Source organism: Mya arenaria, chromosome 10 (assembly GCF_026914265.1).
Source record: "Mya arenaria isolate MELC-2E11 chromosome 10, ASM2691426v1".
In the NCBI taxonomy this organism is placed as follows: Eukaryota; Metazoa; Mollusca; class Bivalvia; order Myida; family Myidae; genus Mya; species Mya arenaria.
Window position 1 is genome coordinate 31,808,607 of NC_069131.1, and position 24,280 is coordinate 31,832,886.

Sequence of the window (24,280 nt, forward strand, 5' to 3'; positions counted from 1 at the left end):
GTGTTGATTAGTAGCGCTGTGTTTATGGTGCCTTAAAACAGGATCTCGGTTAAATTCATGGCTACTGTAGACTAGTTTCAATTGTTTTTTTATTTGTATTTCTCAACCGGTATTTTGTTTTGACAACAATGTAGAGAAACAAAGACATAAAATTCGTTGGCCTTAAACGACTCCAATTACATGTTTTAAGCTTACATACTGGCTTCAACCGGTTTCTTCGGGATAATCGAATGATATTTTCTCGTCCAAATAAGGCAATACCTTCAATGTACATGACTGTTTTGTAAGTATGGCCGTTTAAATCACGTTTGTTTTCATCAGATAAGAGGAGCATATGCTATCATGATAACTGGGTTAACATAAGAGGCATGTCAGAAAGGATAAAACATGATATGCAAACATATGCATTCACATTTATAGGACTTTTTACTTTGTATACCTACAAGTATGTGTACGTTCAATGTTTCAATATACATGTTACTTTTATAAAAAACAAATGGTTGTTACTGGATAATATGAAATAACTTTTGAAATTGTTGAGACATCATTTTTCTATGACCTTTAATTGTTCATGTGTTAACTTGTTCAATTGAAAATTCATTTTCTAAATCATGAAAATGTCCATGCCCATTGTATCGATCATAGTTGTTTATGTTATAGGTACGTATGTACCTGAATGCAATGTTGGAATATTCGGTATTATATTTACAACGTATTTACAAACTGTATTAATTTATAATATGTGGAAATGCTTTTGATAACTCAACTTTAATCATATTGAAAAGGAAAATGAGTTGTTGTGTTTTTTAATTATTATGCGGGTATTTGATTATCTAATATGTTGCCTAGTGGCCTAGCTTTTCAGCTGATGTAAACCATGTTTATTTATTTTCAAGACAACATGCATACATGTATTCTTACCAAGTTTCATAACAATTGGATGTAAAAGCTATTTAATTTATGACTGGAATTATTTACTTCTAAGATTGACCTTATCACCTACCTATAGCGTTGCACTTATCACCACAGTGATCAGGGCCATAACAGTGTTTACAAGATCATGCTTAGCCTTAATGTTTTATTTGTTGTTTTAAAGTCTGATTGTCAACACACACTATTCAGCAGTGTTTTATTATATTGATGTTATGCTTATATCAAAGCATCAATAATCATGTTGTATCATTTCTTTCACTGGTGTGCTTTTGACCTGTGGTTGTGGCAATGTCATCTTGGAACACACATGTAATTTGGGAACGTTTAGACAATACCTGGCCATAAATTCTGGCCTAACATGCTATGTTGTGCCCATAGTTCCATCAAGAACAAGAGAGGCCCACTTCCACTTAAATGTTACACGCACGAAAAAATATGCAAGACCCGCCTGATTGTATTGTGTCAAGCTCTCTGACCGTTTCCTCCATATTTAATTTTGGTATATTTATCTAAAACTATTTGAGTATGACATATTTGTTAGAATCCGTCATACTATATCTTTAAACGATTTCATACTGTTTTTTGTTTTTTTCAATTTAGAATTGCTTGTTTTGTTTTACCTACAAACCAGCGCCGACTAAATGTTTAAACGACAAAACATAGATCCTAATGTCCTAGTGTTGAGCTCGAAAAGTCTCTATACTAGCCATAGTTTAATAAACCCAATTAATAAAACGAACTACTTTAATAACTAAATTAAAAGTTGGAGGTTGTAACTGTTTAATGGATTTTGAACGGCAGAGTTCTTCTGAATTATTTAATTATAATCTGTACGGCGATCCTTTTGGCTAAGGCATGAGGCTAAACATGTGTTTGCGTTTACTCAGCCATACGATTAAATCAAAACTACAGTTGTATTATAATGTTTTTGTAAGCTGGTATCATCAAATGAATATTGAATTACTCGTTTTGCAAAATGACATTCAGTTACGTTTACAACTGTCGCAAAACTTTATCATGATAACTACATAAGGCTATATAATACCTGGGACAAAACTCAAGGTCGTCTTTTATCCACTAACAGTCGATAAACATATTCACCTGCACGTAGCCACAAACAGACACTAAATCGTTAAGGTATATATTACATTTTGCACTGTAATATGCAGTGGGCTAAATAAGTAACAATATGGTATTGATATCATACTTGTTAATCTTAAAATACATAAAGCCTGACTAAATAGTCATATAAAAGTTAGATAAGCCATTTTAGAGATTTTTTAAAGTTTTCATATTTACTTAAAGGGACTCGCTCATGTTTTTGTAATATTGACTTTTTGGTATAACGATATAATGTGTGGAAATTCATTAGGAGTGTTAAACTAAGATACTGACGGCTGGAACCCTTCAAGAAATGTTGATATATGCTCTAATATTATTGGCTTTGAAGTCAACAATTTTCAATAGCGTTAGTAATGTTTTTTAACAACAGGGTTAAAGGTTAAGTTATCCATATGTTTGTGTATGAGTCATTGTGGGTGTTTAGTTTTGATGTCATTTTTCGGGGGGGGGGGGGGAATCATTGACTTTACCGGCGTGTGTTTACCACCCACTGAAACAAGAATATCTTTTTATACATTAAGTGTATTTTTCTGCAATTTCGGTATCAATGACTAAAATAGTTATAATATAAGTGTTCTTAGGTGCATTACCGAGAAAACGAAATTGGTGTCAAAACAAATGAGCGTGTCCCTTAATGTGATGACTTATGACCCCATATTATTTATGTATCATTTCAAAGAGGCTTGAGTTAAGAGAAAGGATATGTATATAGTATATGACCTTATGGTACTTAAAGGCTTTTTGACCTGGAAAAATGCTAAATAGGTCATTTCAACTCGGATTTCAGTTTAACTAAAAGCGTACAAGCCGGAATGCCGGGAACATGAGATATCAGAATGAATTTGAACTTTAAGCAAATAAACGAATAAAATCACAATTTGGCATTAGATATACAATAATTACATTGCATTTATTTTCATTCATTAACATTTATTAAAGTATATTGTACAATAAGTGATACAAATGTTAATGCATAAAATATCGTTATATAGGTGCTAGACACCAGATGGGTCCAGAATCAGCGAGTACATTATTTCCACAAAACAAGCATAGAATTGTCAACACGAGCTAGAATGAGACCGGTAATACATCATTTTACATAATTAAAAAGAGCATTTAGTCGCTGTCTTAGCTCAGTTTACCCGTTTAAAAATAGCGCATAATAGTGTCCCAGTTTATAGTGTGTATATCTAGCATATGAAAGTCCCGTCATTAGTACAGATACATATACCGACGCAATATGTAAATTTACTGGGATTAAAGCGTGGTTGACAAACCCAGTGAATGCGTTTGATACTCGTGAAGTAAGCGATGTGATACACTAGTAAGTAATATGAAATGCTATGTATACAGCAATATCAATTATATGTAATTTTTAGACAATGTTCGTTTGTTCTTCCTTGCAATTGTATCATCTAATGTCTAGTCTCTTTAAGATTTTTTCAGATTAATTTTGTCACCACAGGTAGAACTTGACTCTGTGAAACTTTGTAGTTTAAAATAATAATGAAGTTTTATTTTTCTTAAAACCGGCCTACGGAATTTTGGATTTTAGGTGAGGAAATTATTAGTCTTAGATTGATCGTAACACAGCCCCATTTTACATATCGATATCTATACTGTCATCACGTACGTAGGTGACAGCTCGCATTACCATAGGGGTTGTCGGATTAATTGTCGCATGTATGTAACACACAACAGCATACATAATGGATAAATTATTAGACATATGTGGTCTATTAACAAAAAAAGTATACAAATATGTATGTTAAAACAGGAGAAAAAAATCTATTTATTTCACTGGTGTGCTATTGACCGGTGGTTGTGACAATGTCATCTTGGCACACACATGTAATTTGGGAACATTTAGACAATCACTTTCTAAGATATTGTCAAATATTTAGGTATCAAGATATCTAATCCTTTGGAAAAATGCCATTGAAACAGTTTCAGTTTATTTTCGTGAACACTTGACAAGTCTTTCATCTTTCAGTAATTATAAGTATGAATTCTATTCGTATGGTGTTGTTAACCTGGCAAAGGCAATCGTATTATCTAGGCATGTAATGCACTAGATACATTCTCAGTTAAATTCGAATATTGACTGTAATTAAATGATTTCAGCACACATTCGTGGCAAAATTCAAACTGTTACACTTATCAACCCTGTGCTAAGGTGCGTTGACAATGTTACACTTATCATCCCTGTGTTAAGAGGCGTTGACAGTGTTGCACTTATCACCCCTGTTTTAAGGGGCGTTGCCAGTTTTGCACTTATCATCGCAGTGCCAAAAGGCGTTGACAGTGTTGCACTTATTATCGCTGTGCCAAGGGGCGTTGACAGTGTTGCACTTATCACCCTTGTGTTAAGGGCGTTGACAGTGTTGCACTTATCATCCCTGTGTTTAGGGGTGTTGCCAGTGTTGCACTTATCATCGCTGTGTTAAGGGGCGTTGACAGTGTTGCACTTATCATCCCTGTGTTAAGGGGCGTTGACAGTGTTGCACTTATCATCCCTGTGTTAAGGGGCGTTGACAGTGTTGCACTTATCATCCCTGTGTTAAGGGGCGTTGACAGTGTTGCACTTATCATCGCTGTGTTAAGGGGCGTTGACAGTGTTGCACTTATCATCGCTGTGCTAAGGGGCGTTGACAGTGTTGCACTTATCATCCCTGTGCCAAGGGGCGTTGACAGTGTTGCACTTATCATCGCTGTGCCAAGGGGCGTTGACAGTGTTTCACTTATCATCCCTGTGCCAAGGGGCGTTGACAGTGTTGCACTTATCATCCATGTGCCAAGGGGCCTTGTCAGTGTTGCACTTATCATCTCTGTGCCAAGGGACGTTGACAATGTGCCACTTATCATCCCTAAGGGGCGTTGATAGTGTTGCACTTATCATCGCTTTGCTCAGGGGCGTTTTTGAATTGTTAATGACAACATAACTACAGAGTAATGATATATGATTTATAAACGCTGCGTACAAATGATACAGCATTTGAATGTTTATGATAGTCATAAGTGCAATTAAAGATTGAAACAATTTTATGGTTTCCATAAGACAAATTGTGTATGGTTATTGATTCGGCCAGTAACGGTAATAGCCAAATGCACCCATACATATCTTACATAGTACATTTAAAATGGTATTCAGTTCGTAGTACATACATGGTGGATATGTCCTTTGTAGTATTCTTCACAACTACGCTCGGAATCTCATTCAGCATACTCTCGTTCACTTCAGTTTCGTTGTTTTTCTATAAACTGTACATTTTTGGCGGTAATTTCAAAATAAGAATAAATTATCTTTCATCACATCATTATTTCTTGCGTTTATTATATGGTTAATACAATTTTTTAGGGCGTTACCATATGCAAAGACCCGCAAAATGGTTTATAGCCCGAATGCGTAGCATAAAATAAACACCATGAGTAACTTTTGTGTTAAAAAAGTTGTTTAATGTCACGAAAATGCAAAAACAATTAGTTCCAAATAACCTCCATAACAGGAAATTGAGTGATGTCACGAGCGATGTCATTCAAAGAGATTTACATTAAGTTTGACAAGGGCCGCAACATAACACTACACTTTTATTTTTTGACGCCATATTTTCATTGTTCAGTCGATTATAAACTGTGTTTTTTTTAGAAATAGACTGGATTACTTGGAATATTTACACAAAATACCTATCGGGAAATCAATTAGTTAGCGATATATTCCTACTGTAACATTTAAATGTTTGGCAACTAATTTAAACCTGAAAAAAATGATCAAACATCCTGGATAAAATGTACAGCATCTTCAGCATCAGAGAAAATATATATATTTGAAAACTCTTTTTTTATTACATACGAGGTAATGGAATCATGTCCAAATATATCGTTTGTTCTAAATAAAAATGACATATATAACTCAAGTTGGAAGGAGTAAAACGTTTTAGACATAATTTAGTGCTTTTAAAGCAAACAAATAATCGAAACAACTGCAAAATGTACTATCTAGTAAACACACCTGAGCTTTCCAGGAACAGACAACTCAGAAAAATATGTAGGTTAAATGGGGCATATTTAATTTCTTTAATATTTGTATTTAGGTATATAAGCTGAAATATGTTTTTGTGCAAATATTTGTATCGTTGACCCACTTTCGGTTTGAAACCAGGTCGGTCAGTGTCTATTGTTATAATGATGGCCCTGATAGCGCTCATATCAAACAAAACGCCGGTTATTAACGGCACCTGAAATTACTGAATAATGCACAATTTCTACCGATAACGCCTGGGGTTTTACATTTTAACACACCACGATGACGGACCGAAAACACACATTTTATGCAATAATACTAAATAATGGATGGTTTATATGTATCGTAACATTGTAAATATACTAGCATATCCTTGTATCGTTATCAATCCACGTAATGCATTAGACGTGTCTGTAGCTACTAAAGTAAAATTATGCTTATATTTTGAGTTTAAAGAGTTGAATAAGTAATTGTACATTTAAGGTAAGTCATCGCCATTCCGCGGAAGATAATTGAACGTTATTCACTTCTGTGTATATGCATTCGATTCCTATTAGTTCCTCGTTTAACATATTGTTTCGTTGCAATGCGGGTTTCGCAGCATATTTTCGGTGTTTCCTTTTTGCGTGTGCTAGTTTAACATCAACGTATATCTACAGTTGTATAGCGGTCTACCTGGAAATAGTTATGTTTATTGACTAAGGGGAGAACATTGTTTTACAAAAGATGGCAGGGACTCTGTTTAAGATTAGAAGGGTCGTCTTTCTTAGATGTAAAAATAAACCATGGGAACATGGAGTTATGGACACATTGTTATCTCCATTTGCGTTAAAGTCCTCTTCTTCTATTTGCACACACACACATACCACTTAATGGCTTGTTGAGATACTCTAGATAAGAGATAATTTCGTACAGGTAATCGGGAGTTTACTTAACACCTCATGAATTTGTTCTGATATGATTATTTTGGTTGTAATATGAGGATTTTTGCTGAAAAAAATTGCTAGACTTCAATAAATAAACAAATATCGACAAATACATATACATATACAAATATGTTTTCAGAAATTGATGATAATGATTGTGTTTTCGTTGATTTTCCATCCGCTGTTAATCCTTTTCGTCTTTCATAGAGCGGCAAACCTTTCAGATTAATGTTATTTGACGAATCAAATTGACTTGCTTTTGAATTCGATAGGACTTCAATCTGTTACTTGAGATGTTGGTCGAATTTATTTATAGGTGCTTTCTAAAATGCCAACTTGAGTTTTTGGTAAAACAAATCGCAGTGTTTTATACCTCGTATAAAGCTTCAGAAAAAGGCATACACAATGATCTAATTTGACTTTTTTGTTTTAATTTTTATAAACCTGTGATATTTTTTTTTGTTTTTTTTTATGCATTTAAAAAAAATTCTTTAGTGTTGTGTAGCATTCTAATAGATTGCGTTCTCAAACATGTTGTTTTTCAGCTATGTACTGGTATTGGCAGTTTGGTTGTTGACGCCATACTAATGGAATGAGTAGGTATCTCTGTATTTACACGCTCTGATTCATACTGTGCTTGTTCTGCGATACTATACAGGTGAAGTAAATAATTAAATATATTGTATCGCAAAATAATTCAGTTTTAAAATATCTGCTGCTTTTTTTTGAAGATCATTTACGAACTGTTTCGGGTATAGTACGAAAAATGTAGAGTTCTTTATTTTTTACAAATTGTAACGTCAACAACGCAGAATTTTGTAAACGTAAGGCATCATGGCTATTCGGTTTTTTTTATAAAAGTATTTATGTAGAGTTCATCCTTTTTATTCTTACAAATTGTCAGTCAACAATGCAGATGTTGGCAAAATTATGGCATCATAGCTATTTGTGTTTGTTATAGAGGTATCAATTCCATCAATTTCATTGTGTCTTAACAGCTGATAGAATACTTATCAAAACATGTATTCCAACATCTGCTCTTTGCCGTTTTTACTCATTACAAACTATTTATGTTACACAAATGTTATATAAATATCTTAAATTTGCACCGTCCTCCATTCCGATGCTAATGCTTAAAAGTTCAACAACGCGAATGCTACGGTTTATTTTCGGGAATGAATCTTGAAGATATACATTATTGAATCTTTATTGATTATTTTGTTTCATCGCTCGAAGTACAAGCGTTATATTACGATGGAATACGTTTTCAAGACACTAAGTACCTTGGTTTTTCCACGCCCATTCCTCTTTTAAAGAAAATCAATTAAACTTTTTCAGCATTTGTCATTTTAACCGACTTTTTGAAACTCTTAATTATAGGTCATTGATAAATTCTTGCAGTAAATATATCGAAATGCCACATTCATTCCACGCATAGAATTCCATAACACTTACAGATAAATGATAACATCATTTCAAATTCGTAATTTGGAAATCTCACTGTAGAGAAAGCATTTGGGAGAACCGATGAACTTCAAAGAACGGGCAAACACACTCATTGAATAAATTTTTCAATATTCTAGAATTAATGAAATATAGACATGCTTGAACACACGAATAAACGAAATTGTATAACAGAGTGATAAGCAATTTAATAATGACACAGCTAATCTATCTTTTAAAGAATCTTTTACATATCCATCTTTCGCAGACTCACTTAACCAACGTCCATGTCTCTTGAACAGTCTGTCGTTGACGCCATTATTGGCGGCACATGTAGCTCCCCCAGATCTCAAAGAGTGTCAACATGAGGAGCAAGTGTTCGAATAAATTCATCCCTTAAGTTCGTATAGGACATCGCCTTGTTAGCTTTCCTCGCTTTATATCCATTCTTAGTCTTACACAAATTGGAAAATAAAAAAATCATTTTCACTGAATTCACCCCACTGAATAAACTGTTCAACATTAGACACAGGACATATACAAGAACCAGTTCTAGCAATGGTTATCCAAGAACCATCTCTATATCTGTCTGTCTAACTGCTTTCTATGAAAATTGTCATAAAAGTTTCATAAATTTTAATATCGGATAATTTAATGTTAAGAAGTTCTGAAATACGCATGAAGCCAGCAAATGCCAATAAACACGCGCAAATGATCCTTTGACTTTTTAAATTGCGATACTCGTAGATTCTTGAAGAAGAATGACCGAGGTAACCGGCTCTTTTTTAACAGTTGGCTTTGCCTAAATACGCTTACCAGCTTCTAAAACATTTGTTACCAATTTTGAATTTGTTGGAGACTCCAAATCATACAAATCGTGATACCATTTTAAAGCATAAAAAGCAGACAAGACTGGACTTGCACTTTTAGCACTTTGACTCAAAGAACACAAATATATTGCAACATTGAAAGCCTTATCATGCAAAATATTCCGTCTTCCTAAACCGTTAGTTAAAGCCCACTTTTACCAACGTATAAAACTGTTTTCGTATTTACGGCTGGTATTCAGCGCCCTGGACTTTAGCAGCAGTTCCGGGAGAAGATCCACCTTTCCCACCAAGACTTCCGGTAAAGCATCTATGTCATCTTTGTGTGTCTGCAAATATAAAGGTATAAGAAAAAAACAATTAAAGTTTCAATAACGAATGGTATCTGGGAGGAAAATAACACTAATATTGTTCCCAGATGGTATGGAAATATTAACAAAAGTAAGTTAAAAAGCTCTTCGAAAACAAACATTGTAAACATATATTAACATCACTGAAATGCTGGATAACAACATGTTTCAATATAATATAACTGTACTGGTGAAGCCACCGTGTACTATAATTCATTGATTTCTGGCGAAGCCACCTATGAATGTCTCTCAAGGCGAAGCCGCCTTAGCTCAGCGAAGCCGCTTTTGTACATTTATGCAAAGGGAGGTTATAACAATCCATATTAGTTTTCATCTACAGAATACTCTCCCTGAAAATCGATCAACAAAGCTAACATTCTAAATTTAAGATCTGCATTCCCAAAAATGCCCTTTTCGTTCTGACATGCTACATACAAATATCGTTGTGTTGGCAAATCAATCATACAAACAATATTTGATATGAATATCCCATTTGGACACAATAATGGCCAAAACATTGCTGACTTCCAATAGGGAACTACCAAAACTCCCTTTACTCGATCAATTTCTAGTTTGCGTATGACTCTAAAAATCATGCAAATTGGGGGTACAAGTAAGCCCAACCTTTCTCTAGGTGTTGGAATCCGTTTTTAACAGGGACGGCCGCCTTTTCTGAGTCATGAACCATGACTCAGAAAAGGCGGCCGTCCCTGTTAAAAACGGATTCCAACACCTAGAGAAAAATACTGGCAATTTAGCATTGTGTTCTGATTCAAACCAGTCTACAACCAATGCCAAACCTCTGAATAATTATGTCCAATGTTTCAAACGAGATACCCCAATCATCATAATCCACTATTCTAGATAAGTAGTCTGCCCTTTCATTTTGGGATCTCGGTATCTATTCTAACTCAAGCGAGATTGAATTTTTCATACAAACTTTGAAGATACTAATAGCTATATCATGGAGATCCCTTTTCATTGACCCTTTTTTAACAATAGAAGCACAACTTGATTATCTGAATACCATTTGACACGTTGATTTGCCAACACGTGACAAAGTGACATTAACACGCGATACACCGCAGTGAGCTCGCGCCAAGTTGATGACTGTACAGCTTCATCAAATCTCCATTCCCCATGCGACACACCACTTATCGTAGAAACCTCATAGCCACCGTAACCACTATCTCTATCGTCAGATAACATTATTTTTGAGCATGTAACCTGCTTAACCAAATCAGTGCTATTTAGGAGTTTTAAATTGGATTTCCAAAATTCCAATTGCTCTACGCTCTCTCTAGATACATGTACATATGCATCCCAATACGACGCAGCTAAAATTTCCATAGATAAATAAAGTGTTATTATTTGAGAAATATGTCCCAGAACGATGGACATAGATACGATCTGTCCAACCAAACTGGCCAATTTCCTGATAGGAACTCGTCTTTGCGGTTTCAAAAATTGAACAATTTCTGAAATAGTACCTAACACATTCTCTAATCTACGATCTGGTATAAAAATCACACTAATTAGAATAGCAAGCATACCACCCAAATATTCCATCTTTTGCACTGGTACCCAGACTGATTTCTTTGCACTTGGTACGAACCCCGATGATAACAAATCAGATTTAACTTGTAAGCCTAAATCCTGAGTTATTGCATGTTCTGACACAGCCAAACCCATCGTCTAAAAATATGGAAATTAGCTTTCCTTCACTACGCCATTTTGCTATTAAAGGTCTGCATACTTTTGAGAAAACTGCAGAGGCTGAGGAGAACCCAAATGCCAAAACCTTGAATAGATAGTTCTGAGATTTCCAGGAAAACCCCAAATACTGTGTATGAGGTTCATAAATTTCTATGAAATGATATGCGCTTGTCAAATCGAATTTAAACATGAACAATCTTTTTTTTTAAATAAGACAAAACTACTTCATACATGACGGACTGTTTCCAAATATGTTTGTTTACATTTCTTAAGTCTAAAAATAGTCTTTTCTTACCGGAACTTTGCACAGAGACAGTCAAGGGATTAACAACATAAGGAATTTCAGTACATTTTTCAATCAAATTTCTGTCTAACAGATTCTGTATTGCTTCATAAACAAATTCTGGTTCTAACATAGCGGACTTGTTATTCTTACTAAATGATCTAGGAGGGTTTGAATATAATGGAATTTTATACCCATTTTCTATCATATCAATAACAAAATAACATGCATTAATTGCTTTCCAAAAATTTAGATTTTCTTTTAGTCTTCCCCTAACAATGATATTTTCTGCCCTTGCTCATACTCAAAATAATTATGTGTGAACCTGTCAAAATCATACTCATCTTTCAAAAACTCTCTGTTACTCTCCGCTGATGAGGACCCACTGCTACTTCTTCCCATCTGGTTGACTTCCGGTGACGGTTGCGGGCCGTGCAACATTAGGACAGTTCCTTCGGAAGTGACTGAACTCTCCACATCCGAAACATGGGCCTAGCGCTGCCATCACACCGAAACCGACTGTTGGGGCGTAGCTGAAGTTACCGTTGCTGTGGGGGCCACGAAAAGACTTTGCGCCCAAATGACGGCTGCAACCATGGTCTAGGTGCCACATCTGCACCCCACGCCTGACTGTTACCACCGATACCCCCACTAGAAGAAGGCAAAGAGCTCGAATCCCGGCCTCGACAGCTTGGACGCTTCCGTTTGAGCGCCCTGTTCTCAGCCTTCTGGATTTTACTCTCATCGTCCGAGTCGCTAGCAACAGGATTGGTTTCATACTGTCGAACAGTTTCCCATCCGCCAGTGGAAGAATCAGCTATTCTAATCAACTTATATCTTTTCTTCACTAAATCAGTGATTTCAGCACAAAGTTCGTTAGAATAGTACAGTTTTCCGTGCTAAACAGACCAGCTCAATTGCTTTGCAATGTCACCAATCTTTTCATTAAATTCAAATTGAATTTTGTTTCCCTCAAATTTCCATTTAATTTCTTATTGTTATACTCACCAAACTGTGGTGCCCAGTTGCGTTATTATTGTCAACAATATGCTGCAATATATCGAAATGATAAGTTATGTCTCTGTGTAGTAAATACCCATTGGACTATAGATATTTCTTTAATTACATCAATCACTTGTTTTTGAACTACGAACATTTGCCATTCAATGCTGTTTTTCCTGTAAACTCTAGTTTCAAAGTTTGTATGATTTATTATGCTGTTTAGCCGTAGGAAAGATTCACCCAAAAGTATAAGCGGAATATTTAGATCACAAACAGCACAACTCGCACGCTATTATTATTCTTTTTTGAAGTTATCTACTGGGGCTAAATCAGCATAAATAGTTTGTTGATTGAAGAAATAAATACTCGTGTAGTTAGTGACCGACATCCAGGTTATTTTTATCGAAGGTAACTGTCTTGATTATTGTACCATTTGTTCATGAACAACTGAGTTAATTCACCTGTTTTGTTATGAAGCAAGTTGTGCAACTGTCAAGAACAACTGTATGCTGTAGATTTTCGGTATTCGAATTGTACTTGAGAGACAATTATTACTTCTATTGTCGATCCATCGTGTGCCTAAACCTTAACGAAAAGATTGTTTTTTGTATCTCATTAGAATATTATCCACACAACAAACCAAGGGCCAACAAACACATCCAATGTTAAAGGTCAGCTTATGTGACAATATTTGTATACCCTGTATCAATAAAGTAGAATGTTGCCTATAAGTGGCGCGTGTGGGAGAGATAATCTTTAACTCAACTCCTCGTTGATAAACAAGCTGGAAGGAGTGTGCGCTATTGAATTGAAGTGTGTTATATCTCTTTTCTTATCGAGAAAGCTCAACGAGTTTCTTAAGAGCTTCATTGTGGTGATTAAGTGTGTAAATACATCTGAATGTTTGCCTCACGACCATACAGGATGCACGCATGCTGCGTTTTTGATTGATTGTTGACTGAATAACGATCACCAAATGCAACAGAGAATGAGAAACCAATAACATCTCTTCATCAACAATAAAATTTATTTACAAACGGTTTACAAAAATAATTTTAATTAGATAGGCTATAATTGTAATACAACTACCATGCGTATGAGTAAATAATGACATCATTAATATATCCATTGTAACCATAATGACGTGCTTATAAGTCACTTATATGTAGATGGCGAATTTGCCATTACCATGTTCTGGGATATGCATCGTAAATATAATGACTTGAGATCGAAAAGCATATAAGTCGCTTATATGTAGCTGGCGAATTTGCCATAACGTTGTTCTGGTATATGCCATCACAGGCTTATATCTCTTTAGCGTTTTGATCTGTTAGTGAAAATGGCCCGAATCCTTTGTCTATGTTATCTTCATTTCTCGGTATTGGACATAAATCTGTTTTGGTCACCGAGCTCATTTTATGGTAGTAAGTGCAGATTCTGTCCATGTCTTAGTGTCTTTGTCAAACTCAGACATTCGTTTAGTGTCTGTGTCAAACTGAAACCATCTGGTTGTGTCTTTGTCAAGCTCAGACCGTTTAATTGTGTCCAAGTCAAAGTGTGTTATAGTATAAATATTAAATTCACATCGTCTTAGGGTGTGTGTGAAAAGGAGATCGTCAATTGGTTTTAATGTCAACCTCAGTGCCTTAGATAGTGCTCAATTCAACATCAGACAGTCTCAAATAAGTCTCAAATCCAAAGTAATATGAAAGTTGCAATGTCGATCTCAAACCATCAGTTCTTGTCAGTGTAAACCTCGTACGTCTGATAGTGTTACTGTAAAGTTTTGACGGTTTATAGTGCCATTGTCAATCTATGCCAATCAGATTGTGTCCATGTCAATGTTCTACCGGCGAATAGTGTCAATGTCAATTTTAAACCGTCCAAGGTGTTTAGGGCAAGCCAAAAACGTATAATTGGATTATATCTTTATCAATTTAAGACCGTCTGAAAATGTCTAATTCAAATTTAGACCGTCCCATAGAGGCAAACACAGACCGTCTGATTGTGTCTGTGTCAAACATCTGGTACTGCCATTGTCGATTTCAGAATATCTGGTAGATGTCAATATCGATCGCAAAACATCAGATAGTGGCAATATCGATCTAAAACACCAGCCATTTCAAACTAATTTTTCAATGTCAATCTCATACCGTCTGACGGTGTCAATATAAACGTAAGAACGACTAGAAGAGTATATGTCAATCTAACACCGCCTGATAGTTTCTGATTAGTGTCATTATCAACCTTAGACCGTCCGATTGTGTTTCAAATCAAAATCAGACCGTACTATATTCATTGTTTCTGTATATAGCATATTCAGACGACCTGATCGTGACATTGTGAAACACGGGCAGTCATATACTAGTGTCTTTGTCAAGTTTAGACTATGATAGTTTTAATGTGAAGTTAAAACCATCTTGTAGTGTCTCTGTCAAACTCAGCTTATAATATATTTCTCAAATTCAAGCCATCTATAAGAGTCAATGTCAGCCTAAGATAGTCTGATATAATCTATTCAAAACTCAGACCGTCGAATAGTGTTAATATCAACCTCAGACATTCGAATAGTGTCAACTGCAACGTCAGAACGTCCGTTATCATCTATGTCAACCGATGACAAGCATATACTGTCAATAATCAAACTCATACCATACACAAATATCTTTTTTAACTCAAAACGTATTATTGTGTCTATGTCATTATCTGATCTCCTTAAAATGGTAGACTGTTTGAAAGTTTCTATGTCAAATGTAGAACGTCAAACTAAGATCGTGCGTTACTACTTTTAATGTAAATTCAGACCATTTGAAAGTGTAAATGTAAAAATCAAAGCGTCTGCTAGTGCCTAGGTAAAATTCAGTCTGTCTGTTGTCGTCTGTGTGAATTCCAAACCGCACGATAGTGTGTTTGTTAAACTTAGTCCATCTGGTAGCACTTAACTGCAATTATGAATGTCGTAATTTCCAGCAATGCAAGTTCACATTTTTCGCCCTCAGAGATTTCGAAACAAGAACATTTTCAATCGTTTTGATAAATATTATCAATATAAGCGATGGTGCACACTGTATTGTATTGGCTGCTAAATCATAAAACCCAGTTTATCATGAAACGCACACAGATTGCTGTCAAATACAGTTATCATCGCAAGAAGGGTGTTTACTGGGGCTTACAGGATATACAATTACCGTTTAATCGATCACAACTCTTACAACTATCTGGACTAGGCCACATACAAGGTGGTTGCCAATAATCGTCCTTACATCCTTCAACGCAGTACTTAGTCGTGCAAAGGTGCAATCGACAATTATCTTTCAGGAAGCTCTCCAATTCTTCCGAACAGTAAGGTGCCGCAAACGCTGTGAAAAACGTGTATATGCATACTTTTAAGGATTGTTTAAAATATAAAGCTAGTAATTGAAAATATTCACAGAGGAAAATGTACATATTTTTTTGTTAATACGAGTGTTTCTTTATGATTTAATATAGTTCAATCATAAAGAAGATGCTTCAACTGTTTCATTTCCAATGTTGCAGCGCATGGCATCATACAATCAGGCAACCAAAACACAAAAGAAGTAACATCGTTTGCTAAACAATGTTAAATGTGACTGATGAATATAACAATCATTTTCCGTTCCAGTATAACAGCATCGAAACCTAAAAATAAAAGTACAATTTTAATGTTAAAAACCTTTATTTAAATTTAACAAAATACTTTGTGTAAAATGGGCTATATTATACCGATTGAATGAAGTCTTGAAAACACTAGCAGCCCGAGTTCAACACTAAACGCAAACAGATTCTGTAAAATTAAAGAGTGAATTTACCATTTAAGCATATATTGCTTAGTTTAACAAAAGTCTATCTCTGGCTTGCATAGTTGTTTTAACAATATATTTCAAAGACCGTTACAGTAGTATGTTTACAGGCATTTCTAAATAATTATAATAAATGTAAACGCTTCAGAGTTTATGTTAGACAGGTTGTCTCGTTCGTGTTCAATCTAATGTTTAGAAGGATTATTAAAGGAATAGTAATATTTATATACAAAAATCTGCAGAAACAACTTCACAAGCCAAAGGTTTAAACATAAACCCGATTTAATGACACATGGTAAACGCTAAACACATCGAACACAAAAACTAAACATAAAAACAAGAAAAATGGAACAACAGCACAAAACTCCACAAAAAACCCAGTGCATATATACTATATAAAAACTAGGTGTGTTTGTCAAGGCTTGACCGCCTTGAGACCGTCAGTAAAATGTTAATTCACTGGCCCCAATTTCTCGAAACTTCTTAAGCCTTTTTAACAGGATTAAGCTAATCTCACTATTTTTGTTGTTCTATAAAATGTGTTATATTTACTTCTTCAAGATTTTTTAGAAATTATGTAGGAATAATCTGTATGATTATCAGAATAAAACTTTTTCGTTCATCAAAATCCATTTTCAGTATGTATTCTGGCTAATGGTAATAAGCGACTTAAGCCTGTTAAGCTTAAGTAGTTTCGAGAAATTGGGGCCTGGGGTTTAAACTAGTTTACGTGCACAAGCCTCACTCTGTCCCCAAATATATTGAATATAGTTGAAACGTAAAAAGTAAAGCTTATCAAGGTATGCATTAAATTGAGAAAACTTAATAATTGGGGAAACTTAATAATAAAAAAAACAATAATAATTAACTAATGTGTAAACCTCAAGAATTTCAATGATTAGGGATACCAACTCTGCAAACGAAGAAATACAAGTTAGAGTAACTATTGCAATATTTTTCAAAGATACTATGCTGAAATTGTTTGAAACTATGAACATCATACACAGTCTGCCTTAGAAAAAAAGTTTAATACTGGGTGATCATAGACTTTCATTATAAAAAGCATCATTGTTTTAAAACTAGGGAAAAAACATTAATAAAAATAATCACGACATGTGTTCACGACATGTGTTACGTATTTTTGTTCCAAATGATTACATCTATGACGAAAGAGACGTTGCATGCTGGAACATTTCTAGCCAGCCAAAGACGGTTTTTAGGATAATTTGAATGCGAGAATGTTTCAGAATATCAACGGACTGAAAGTTTAGTTATGTATGGACGCTATATTCAACCCTATAATTTGTATAAGGAATTAATTATCATAAGCTGGATGGCAAGTACTCTTCACAGTAGTGCCGTTATATCCACTGATTAAATAAACTTCAAGTAATTCATTAAGTCTATCTGCCCAACTAACCGCTAGAAACATTTTTTTAAATTGTCATTAAATCAACACCATAAATATCGGGATGAGTAATACTATTAGTAATCAGCGATTTAAGTCTACTACTGTACTTTAATAAACTATTATAACGCCCAAAATTAACAAATTTTGATAAAGTTGTTCTTAATTTATGATATCTGAAACACTGTTTAGAAGTTTTTCGCCATAAGAATACTGCGAGAGCTGAAATTTGTGGCATCTGTAATTATTATAGCGAATCTTATCAACTGTGCAGTAAAAATATGATGGTGAACTAGGAACATCTCCATTTAAAGAAGGGTGATTAATTATTTCAAAATTGAAATCATCAAGTTTATCATAAAGCATACTGAATATGTATTCCCTTACTGCGAGGTGCAGATCTTAAAAAGGATACTCTTTGATTGGATGTATAAGATTTATTGAGATGCAAAAGGGTATGTGAAGAGTATATCGATTTAAATTCAATCAGATCGTACATTTCTTATAATATATATTTTCGTTATCGATTGATATATTGATTTGAATAACAATCGCTTTACTATCCGAAATAAGTTTATGAACGCCATATGTAATAATCACAACTCGTAAAATCCTTATGTATGCCAAAGTAAAGATATATATAAGTTGAGAAAAGGTGTATTGGCTGTAACTTTTACATAAACAACAGAAACAAAACACACATTCAACGATTTGTATTGTTATGCTTCCATTTTTCATGTCTGTGCTGGTCTATTCAAATACATATTTTACACATCTTATCAGTTTAACAATATTTTTATACCTAGTGTTCATATACTCCAAACAAAACTATATGCGAAACTGTTTGATTGTCCGACAAATAGCACAACAAGAGAAATCTAGATAGCCCCGAATTGTCCTAAGATCATGATATGGTTTTGACTTTTGTTGCTTTTGAAATTATCATTGGTATTTGTTATATGAAGATACATGGCAAAGCGTTTAGGAAATGACGTGTGATTAAATGTTGACAGACTAAACATGTGTTGGTTTTTTTCAATTCTGAGTAGTGTCGTGTCTACTGTGGTATGCACGTCTGTAGGTTCCGACTTCTTTAACTACCAAAAATTTGTAACCAGCCTCGGGGATCTGCTTTCAATGGTTGCCGGTGGAATCCCAGCAACTACGTCTAAGGCGGCTAAGAATCATTGTCGAAGAACACAAAACATGTCACCGAAATCATGTTGCATTCGCCTACGGTAAAACCAGATCTTTATTTTATATTAACATTGGATTACATCATTGTACATGCCGAACTGGTCGCAGCGGTGATATTGACGGCTAGCCCTCGGTGATATTTTGCGTGAGATTTTAAAATGTTAATTTACATATATGGTTTGATAAAAATATTGTTTTCTTTAGCGTTTTAATTTAATGTTAAAAAGTGTTTTGTAATGATTAGTGTAGTCCCGCGTTATTGTGACGTGAAAAAGAATAACTGTTCGTTTTCTAAAATGAAATTAAGTATTCTGGAAAGAAATAATGAACTGGTAGTTTAAATATAAGTAATGAAAAATTATTATTGCATGATTATTATACCCCCACAAACGAAGGTTGAGGGGGTATATAGAAGTGAGCTTGTCGGTCGGTCGGTCGGTCGGTCGGTCGGTCTGTCAGTCGGTCTGTCGGTCTGTCGGTCGGTCGGTCTGTCGGTTTTCAAGGTCACTGTTACTAAAAATAGAAAAACGGTTTCCGGACAATAACTCATGAAAGGCTAGACAGATTTGAACATTATTTGGAACACAGGTGTAACATCAGAAGATACAGGTCAAGTTCGATATTGGGGCTTTTGGGGCCAAGGTCAAGGTCACTGTTACTAAAAAAAGAAAAACCGGACGATAACTCATGAAAGGCTAGACGGATTTGAACAATTTTTGGTACACAGGTGTAATATCAGAAGATTCAGATCAAGTAAGTGAGCTTGTCGGTTGGTCGGTTGGTCGGTCGGTCGGTCGGTCGGTCGGTTGGTCAGTCGGTTTTTTCATGGTTTCCGGACGATAACTCATGAAAGGCTAGACAGATTTAAAAAAAAATTGGTACACAGGTGTAACATCAGAAGATACAGGTCAAGTTCGATATTGGGGCTGGTGGGGCCAAGGTCAAGGTCACTGTTACTAAAAATAGAAAAAAGGTTTCCGGACGATAACTCATGAAAGGCTTGACAGATTTTAATTTTTTTGGTACACAGGTGAAACATCAGTAGATACATGTCAAGTTCGATATTTGGGCTTTTGGGGCCAAGGTCAAGGTCACTGTTACTAAAAATAAAAAAATGGTTTCTGCTTCATAACTTTAATTGGGCATGAGATATTGTGATGAAACTTGCTGTATAGGCAGCCTCTGTGAAGAAAATGCTTGTGATTGAAAATGGGGCCAGTGGAGTAAAGGTTTTTGTGCACTGTTACGAAAATAGAAAAACGGTTTCCGGACAAGAAGATGCAGTGTGCAGTAACCTTGGAGTTATGGCCTCTTATCAAAGGAATGGTTTGCCATTATTGTGTCCAGGCGGCATTTGGGGGTATTCGTCACTCCTGTGACAGCTCTAGTTGTCATTATCGGGAATGCAGTTGGGCTGGTTATAGTACGCATGTAGTTCTTTGGATACCACGCACTTTTACGAGCCCAACTGCGCACATACCCCGAATATGACACCAATCACGCAATATATTCCTTAAATAGTACATTTCCAAGATTCATTAGCGATTAATTGCAAAAAAAATGAATCGAATGCTATTTCAAAGCTACATGCGAAACATTTGTTTCGAAATATTGTTTATCGATAAACAGTTTTAGTCATATAATATAAGTATGGCCAGCTTTATATTATCCTTCAAGTATGCATTATCTGTTTGTCTGTTGTAACTTGATTTAAAAATGAAATTCATTCTGCAAAAAAGAGTAATTACGACATATCTACTTGCATTTATTGTAGCGCATGTTCAATGCATTATTGAGAACTGTTAAGCAAACCATTTCCACGTAGTTTAATACGTTTATAGATCTGTATCAACAGTTATTTACAATTTATAAATATGAACATATAGTATGTTAACATAAGTGATATATGTATTAAACTATATTATTTGATATATGTTGAGGCGTTTAAAAATGTCGGATGATTAAATATAAAAATCACATATAAATGCTTATTTACCAAATTTACAACGTCTGACATTGGTGTGATAGTATTGAAAGGTCAGGATGGGGCATATTAAAATATGTACATGCAGCCTTATTATGCACAGAATAACCCTACATTGTGAAATCTCACAACATCTAGTATGTTTGCCTATTGCTTAAGATGTAATGTAGCACATACGCCGCTACTATCACTAACCTCTTGAGCCTACTTTTTAGATTCAAATCAATTAAGACAATTTTCAGCTGCAACACAATCTTACCCACATGCGAATAATTTTACACCAGTTATTATTAGATTTAGAGTTATTTGAATACAGCAAATTGAAAACCAATGCTCATAAAAAGCAAGTTAAAGCTGCACTCACACAGATAGAACGTTTTGACAACTTTTTTTTATTTTTTGTCTTGGAACGAGCCAATATTTGCGAAAACTGCGTTAAATAAGACTGCCGACAAAAAAATAGACCGCAGAATTTTATATATAAGTTCAAAAAATGATGTTTTATGCATTTTTCTTAAACCGTTAGTATGTATTTTTCTTAAACCGTCAGTAACGTTTTAAGCCATAAAACATTAATTTTCGAACGGAAATATGAAAATCTGCGATCTGATCTTTTGTCAGAAAAAAAGTTGTCAAAACGCTCAATCTGTAAGAGTGCAGCTTTAAGAAATAAATTAAAATGATAAATTTTTGAGTCTCAAACGCACAGTTAACAGGTAGTTAGGGTTCTTGGCCTGAACCCTTTGCAGGAGTTGACACTGAAGACAATGGTTTAATATACGGGAATGTACTTAAACCCGTACATCCAACGAGTATGGTAAATTCACGGAATGTTGAATATAAGGGTCTGTTTTGACCCGTTTATTTATTATACTCGTACATCCTGACTATACGGGACAATGTACGGGCGTGTACTAACCCGTACACCATTGCTATCATAAAAAATGAATTATGTAATCAAGTCAGGTCTATTGGTGTTTAATTTGATAGCATACATGATATAAACAACATTTATACCTTTGACTTAAAAACACTGTTACGTTGAAAATCAGGAAGGTGTTAGTAAAAACCTTCTTTTTAGAGAAATCAATGCTTTAATCGGTTCTGACAGCTTTTAATGAAATTAAAAAGAGGTCCGAATGATAACAGATAAACAAATTTGATAATGCTGGGTGGTTGATTTATGGCTAATACTAAATATTTTAATTTATGTACGGCACCTTACATCTCCGTATATCTTGAGTGAACGGGCATGTACGGTCTCCTTGTACGGGAATTTGTGCTCTTCCATACATTTTGAGAGTACGGGATTCCGATGAATATACGGACGTGTAAAATTCCCGTATATTATTGATGTACGGAAATACACAAGTTCTCGTACACGCTGAGTATTCGGAAAAATAACATTTCCCGTACACCATGGATATACCGTAATGTATTATTTCCCGTACACACATGTTAAAAATAGTTTTTAAGTTTGCAATCAAGTGAAAATAGGCAAAAGGTCAGTCTCATTTTAGATATTCAGGTTTTAAATGATAAAATGGTAAATATTATTTGAAAACTGCCGATCAATTAATGAGATAGTTCCGTTGCACTTTAATTGATATTGACACGTTCTGTATTGTTGGATTTGTATATATTTAGATGATTCCAACAGATCACGTCTTTATCTGTTTTTGAAACCTGACGTATGTGTATATTTTATTTGGACATGATAGTTTGTTAAGTTAATTGCTGAATGAGGTGCATGCATCTCACAGTATGTGGCCATCTTATCAATGGAAAACAATCTAATATCGTTAAATCAAGAAATTGATTTCAACGAAAAATGTCACATATTAAACTGAAATAGTGACTTGCAAAATCAAACAAATTTTGCAAAAACTAAGAAATGAAGTTGTACGATTATAATTATAAGAATATTTCTATAATAATAAGTTACTAAAAAATATCGATTCGAAAAGTAATTGTACGATTCATACATTGTTGAAATGTCCCATAGAGTTTCATCATTTTGTCAGTTCAATCATAATCAATTTGATTTTGCAAACGGAGTTATCAATTAAATGTGTATAATTGAAAAATAAATAAATTGAGATTCTTGAATTTACGATAAACGTTACATAATAAAATGTGCAGTTAAACAGATCTTTTTTTTATTTTAAATACATTCGACATAAATAAACCGATTAAGATTAGAATGATACAAAAGAAAACAACAAAGACAAGCCGAAATGTAAAACGATACAGAAAAGGCCGAACGTACACAAAACGCCATAAAATATGCAAGTGAGGCACTTCAAATCTCTTTTCCGGTGTTTCAAAACGAACCACAACTTCTTGGTTGCACAAACACCTCTGCCTGACACAGTTGTCGATTTCATCACACTTGCTGTTCAAGAAAACTGTTCCTGTATCGTCAGTATGAAAGCAAAGTTGGAAAAGCATAAGGTTAATAGTTGACAGGCCCGATGACAGTTCGTTCGTAACTTTAGTTTTAGATAGCGTAACCATCAAGTAATTGCGTATACATACGATATAAGACTCGTGCAATAAGTTCTAACTTGACGTCTTTAATGAATAACGTTGCGAAATATATAATAAAGCGACGTTTATACATTGAACCCTAAAAATTATAAAAATATTCGCTTTGATCAATATCAGAACACTTATAAATTCCGTTTTGAGTAACCTCTTCTATGATATCCGCTATATCTCATTCAGATGTTAAGAACTGGTTTCCTGCTACTTATATTGTTTTATACAGGGGATTGGCTTATACTTTCCTGGTGACAATCAGACAATGAAGCAGGGGATTGGCTTATACTTTCGTGGTGACAATCAGACAATGAAGATGGGTATGGTTGCCGTTCGATCCTCCACAGATCAAAGTGCAAAACACTAGTTAAAAATAATGCTGCACGTTAAACACGAAAGAGAGGTGATAATTAAGATTGGTTTAAAAAATGAAATGCAATTTTAACAGCTGATAGCGTTTATCATAAAAACTGTTGACAACTTAGCACTGTTTATTTACTAGACTTTAAAATAAAGGAAATAATTCTAAAATAACAAAAATTGTGTAAAGAACATCATTCTTTAAAGTTATTTTTCATAAATGTATATATTGTTTTACTTCTTTGTTTCTGATGCTAAATATTTAAACATGATATTATATGCATATTTATCATGACATGTTTTTCAGTTAAATATTGAATTTGAAATAAAACTTGTTATCACCCTT

At 34.5% G+C, this 24,280-nt stretch overlaps 1 long non-coding RNA gene across 1 annotated transcript; it reads left to right on the forward strand.

Moving 5' to 3' along the window:
- The first annotated feature begins 336 nt into the window (after positions 1-336).
- LOC128206801 (uncharacterized) lies at positions 337-24,172 on the forward strand. Its single transcript, XR_008256586.1, has 3 exons — positions 337-445; positions 3,048-3,137; positions 23,804-24,172. It is a non-coding gene; the product is annotated as an uncharacterized LOC128206801 (long non-coding RNA).
- The last annotated feature ends 108 nt before the right edge of the window (positions 24,173-24,280 follow it).